Source organism: Pinus tabuliformis, chromosome 5_1 (genome assembly GCF_031772625.1).
Source record: "Pinus tabuliformis cultivar Carrire ecotype Pingquan chromosome 5_1, CPIR1, whole genome shotgun sequence".
Lineage (NCBI taxonomy): Eukaryota > Viridiplantae > Streptophyta > Pinopsida > Pinales > Pinaceae > Pinus > Pinus tabuliformis.
In genome coordinates, this window is record NC_142305.1 from 374,966,304 (window position 1) to 374,972,303 (window position 6,000).

The window sequence follows — 6,000 nt, forward strand, 5'->3', positions numbered from 1 at the left end:
TAAAGGATTTATGCGTTGTAGTATCCCACAAGCAACAAGCCACATTTTTTTTTACTCGTAAACATTTTCTTTTCAAAGAAAGAGAGTAGAGTGATGTCACCTTTGAGTTTGATTTTTCTCTTGAAAGGGTTTCCTTGGTCATATCTTATGTGAAATGTGTGTGTGAGATTTTATTTATTGTTCTTTATTTTCTGCAAAAATTTTAATTCACATGAATCCACTGTTAACAATATACTACAGATCCAAAAATCTAAAAAGAAATAAAATTGTAATAGTTATATAGAGTTTTATATTTTAAATATAATTTTATCATATCTATTGTGATGAATTGTCCAATGGAATATCCATGATGGTTTATCGATCATCTTTCGATAAAATTCCTTTTTTTCCTAAAAGGTTGATTTGATTTCTTAAATTTTATAGTTCTTTAGATTTATAAAATATAAACTCATCAATGAAACAACCTCATTTAATGTTTGTATAAATTTTGGATGATCTATTTGTACCATTGCCAAAAGACTTGCAAATTAAGGATGATGTGGAACTAATTAAGGAAGTTGGTGATAAAATTGAGGAAGAAGATGGAAAGGTTATTGTTGTTTTAGAAATAAATGTCACCCTTAGTTATTGGTTTACTATTGCACATTCAACATGGTGCAAGATATCAAAATTGTTGATAACAACTACATTGGTTGATGTTTTCTATGCATAGATTGATGAGAAGGTGGTGTCATGTATTCATTCATTAAAAGGTTTAGAACCGAGGTATTTTCAAGAAAATTCTTTCAATAGTGGGAGTGATGATTTCAAAGTGGAAACAATAAAGGGACTTTCCAATAGATGCAATCACATAAATTAAGTGTTCTTGCACCCATATGTTGAAGGAAAGTGAAAGCTTTATGGAAAAATTCAGGAAATGTTGAGGAATTGTGATATGCAAAGTCATACAGAAAGCTTAGCTAGGTCAAAAAATGATGAATATGTTAATATTCTAACTAGTATAGAGAGACCATCTAATGTAAAAACTCCATATTGTCGTATAGTCAGAGAAAAATCAATGTGTGCCAATGCTTTTAGCCTGATAAAGATGGTTAGTGTGAAACTACTACATTAATTATTGTGGGTTATGTGTGTAGCTTACTCTATTGAAATGTTGTGTTTTCCTCACGAAAACAAGGTTACGATATACATTATCCTAACAACACATGTAAATTGTTTTCCTTGGAGATTTCCATTAAATAAATGCAAGTGGAATTGTTTCCACAATTCATTAATTATGTTAAGAAAATTGGATATTTGGTTGAAAGATTTAAGGGTTAGGTTTTCCTACACAACCTCCTAGATGAGGAATTTAACAATATTATGGATATGCATGCGACTAGTTGTAACTTGTTTATTTTGGTTAATTGATGTAATAATTCACATAAAGTTACTCCTCCCTGTGATCTTCAAAGGAAATGGAGTAGAGGATGTTAATACAGTCCTAGAAGTTGTTCTAACATATGTAATGGAACTCAGGAAAAAGGGTGGATATGTTGGACAAACATTTGATATGAGGGCAATAATATTGGAGAAGGTCTTAGTTGTGCCAATTATAGTAGGTACCCAAAAATAAAAAAATAATGGAAGTTTCTGAGTCATTTTCCTTGAGGAAATAATGTTTTATGAGGAAGGATTCAAATCTTGGGATCCATGAAAGAAAGTACTTACCAATCATCCAAAATCGTTAGTTGGAATTCTCACTAAAGGATACATGGGATATATTGTAAATATGATCAAGTTGTACCATGAGGAGCCATGCCGATCAACCTAAACAAATATTTTTATGAGGAATGTTTTACATTGTAGTGGATTTCAAAGTGGCATGGCAAAGGGTGTCAATGATTCTACATTTAGTTGTGTTAGGATGGTAGAGAAAATATATGTTGGAAAAATTCTATAAGCATATTTGCGATCCTAATATTGATATGCATGTTTGTGATTGTTTGAGAAAAACAAATATAGAAAACAGAGTACTATAATATCCCTTTCAAATGATCACTTATGGAGAACAAATTATTAACCTATATGATTACCAAGAGATATAGTCAGTAAAAAAGGGATTAATTAATTTAATTGCTTAAATTTCAGTTGGGTGAAAGTTATCTAAGAGAGACCCATGTTATTCTTATGGATAATGGTATTTTCATGACCCATGGTATTTTGATGATAAAAGAGAAATTGGAGCTCACTCTTTCGACATGCTTGACTATCTTATTGTTCTTTGGAAAATTGTTGGCTTCAAACACTTATATGAAACCCCAAGGAAATTCTAGTTTTAGGTGTGAAAGGTTCAACCCTAGTAAGTAAGTTGGAGAGATCATTTTTGTTTCTCACATTGCACTTATAGAATATTTGATTTGGGTTGGTTTTGATGTTGAAACTAATTCATCGTAGATGATTAGAATAATTATTACACAAATATTTCATAGGTCTTAACCATTGAAGGAAAGGGTCCATCTCCCTACCAATTCATGGAGCCATTCTACAATTCATAGGAATATAAAGGAGGATTGTACCACTAATTTCAGGCCATGGAAGTTAGGAAGGAGGGATGTAACAAATTTCCATTAGCAATTAATTTCCTGGAAACTAATTTTTTGTTGTATTTAAAATGGATTACCTTGCTTATTAATAAATCATATTTAATTGGTTGATTTGTTGTTGTAAAAGTTTTATTTGTGGTTGTGTTATTATTATTTTTTGTGGTATAATTGTTGTAAAGGTTTCATGTAAATTGTTTCATGAAATGTGTTAGAAATGCTTCATATTGATTTGCATGCAAAACATTTGAAAACATGTTTGAAAGATAAAGATCAAAAGTTTTGCAAGTTTGTTCAAGAAATTTTAGTAGGGCATATTTCTAGGAAATGTATCTATTTGTGGAATATTTCTATGGAATGATGCACTTAATAGGGGAATTTTTACTTCTAGAAAATCCATTTGATGTGTCATATTGGTTCTAGAAGGTTTGAGACCCCAATTTGCCAAACTAGGAATTATCATTAAAAATGGTCTTGTGAGATAATTCCTGTAAAGTTTCCACTCTAAAAGCATCAAGATGGATGAAAAATACTTTAATGATCCAATTAAGTTCACACCTCCCTATTTTGGAAGGCTTTTGGTCCCAAAAATATTATATTAATTGAGGCAAGGAAATTTTCCCTTCATCTTCTCAAGGAACACAATTCCAAATGACCTATACCAATTACCCAATATACCAGCTAAATTATGTCTTGTAACAGTTTCCCACATAAAAAATTACAGTAGAAACTTTCAATTGTCGCAAAACAAGCATGCAAAGAAATCTCCTTGAATGATAGCTAGTTTTGTGTATAAGTTACGACATATACCATTTCATCAATATGCCTCCAACATCTAGCCAACAAGTAACAACAATTTTCTAAACATAAAACATAATCCTACTTTTTTTTCCTATTTCTTCCAGCTATTATGGTGGCAATTATGTGTCCCGGTGGCAATTGTGCGGCATGTTTTTGTTCCATTCCCATTGACAACTCTCGATTCAACATTCTAGATTTAACTAAAAGCAGTTAGACCTTCCAAAAGTTTACAATACCCACTAGAATTATTCCAACTTAGAATCTCCCTAGTCTACACTTCTAATACCATAGGAAAAAAATGATGTCTACTTGTAATAGCACAACAAGAACTACATCTGGAAAAAATTGCAGTAGTTGATGATAAACTTAACCGATGGGTAATTCATTGTTGAAAAACTCAAACCCCTGCTCCTATTAGAACAAGGAGGAAAATGACTAGGAGTAGAAAGAAATACGAGGCACCTCACTAGAAAAATTACATAAGCTTTATCCATTGGAGCCCTCCCCTTAGAACTATATAGAGGACATGCAAGATGCACTTGTAATTCATGAAAATCCAATCCCACATTGACATCTCCATTATAATAATTGAGCTAAAAATTCAAAAAATAAATTGTATAAAAGATAAATTAAAATTAAATATCAGAAAACTTTTGGATATAAACGTTTGACTTGCATGCAAGTACATCCTCCCTATGGAAACCCCATACAGACTTATTAGTGTGGATTTAAATCATCACTTTTAAAGTTGATGGCTTATTTGCACCATGTTTGGTACTGTATGTGGAGGTGAGGTTTATGTGTTAGGGATTGAATAATGTGAAGTGGAAGTCATTATTTTTTTTACTCAATAACAGTTAAAATGTATTATATATGAACATCATAAAAAAATGACTAAATTGGAATTCAACTGAACTAGTCTAAACTCTAACTAACTATGACACTAGGATGGATAGTTATGAAACCTAGTAGGTGGTTGGAATTATATTCTCCAACGCTCCCCCTTAATTAAAACCACAAAAAAGAAAAATTAAACTAGGATGCCTATTGGTCTGAGTCTCATCTAGACTTACAATTTAAAAAAATTGACTTCAACTAGATTTCCTTTTCTTTCTCTCTTCTTCTAGATTGTGTATCATCTAAATTGGTTCATCTTTTTCTTTCGCTATAGGCTTCAAATTTTAGATTCTTTATTTGCTGGCGTAGCTCTTCCATTATTCTAGGCTTTGTAAGCATGTCTTCAAATACTAACGTGTATGTAGAGTGCTGCCAAATGTCATCTTCTATAGTGCAATTTTCATCATCAATGTTTTTCATCAACATAGGTCCATAATACAATTTCATCTCTTCAGGACTCCAATGCATGCAAAGTTCGTTAACATTTTCATCATCCATGTTGTCTTCAACATTCATTTATGCAACTTCAATGTAGAATTTATCAAAACATGGTGTTGCAATCCATGCTTCAAGGAAGTTTAATTCTTCTTCATAATCGTCCTGTGTATCTACACATTGGAAATCAATGTTAGGATTAAAAATATTTTTAGTTCAACATATCAATTTTCTTTTTTCTTCTTTGCAATGAGTGCTTTCTCTCATTTTCCTTCCTTCCCTACCTTTATCACTTTAGTTGCTTCAAAGAGGTTTTCTTCCACTTGGTTTTCAAACTCGAGTGGGATTTTCTCATCAAATAGAAGTTTATCAATTAGATATTTTTGTTGCATTCTACGAAAAAATTAATAATTAGCCAACTCATCTTCATCAAACTTGATATCAACAAATTGAATTGTTGTATTCACCATAATGTTGGTTGCTACAATGGAAACTTTATTATCATCAACAAGTACTGTTGTTGGATTCCCTAAATTGTCATCCACTTGTGGTTCTGCATAGTGGGATTCAGGAGCATCTCTGTGCTCTTTCTATAGTTCTTCTACAAAATCTTCACAGTCATCTTCCACTTGTGGCTGAGAATAATGAGATTCACCAAACTCTTCATCTTCAACTTGATTACTCCTCGTTACACCAAACATTCTGTCAAGGGTATCCCATACTTCCTTGGATGTCTTTGCATCTGCAATGAGGGGAAGAATGTTATCATCTACACTTACTTTTATGAATTCCATTGTCAAGGAATTCTTTTTCCCTTTGTATTCCAACTCTTTGAAATAGACCTAAAAAATCTCATGTTGTTCCTTTGACTTTCTAAGCCTCTTCACTTTTCTCATTTGTTGAGGGTTGGTAGAATGCAACTCAAAAAACAAATCGACTTGCAAATATAATGATTGCATGTGGTGGCTCAATCTTTCTCTACACTTTTATTGCATTCTTGTTCCACAATGACTTTCTTTATCCCTTTTTTTAAATACTTCTCAAAAAAAATCTTTTGTAATAAAATAAAAGGAATTTCAAATTTAAACAATGTTTTTTGAACGAGCTTTTTTTTAAGGAAAAACATGCATATTTTTAAAAAAATATTACATTAGTCATTTAAAATCTTTAAAATTTCCACAAAACCCATTTTTAAAAATATCATTTTTCATTTTTGAGAAAAGAACTTATTCATATCTCAAAGAACTTCAGAAATATGAAAATTTTAACAATGCCTTTTAAAAGG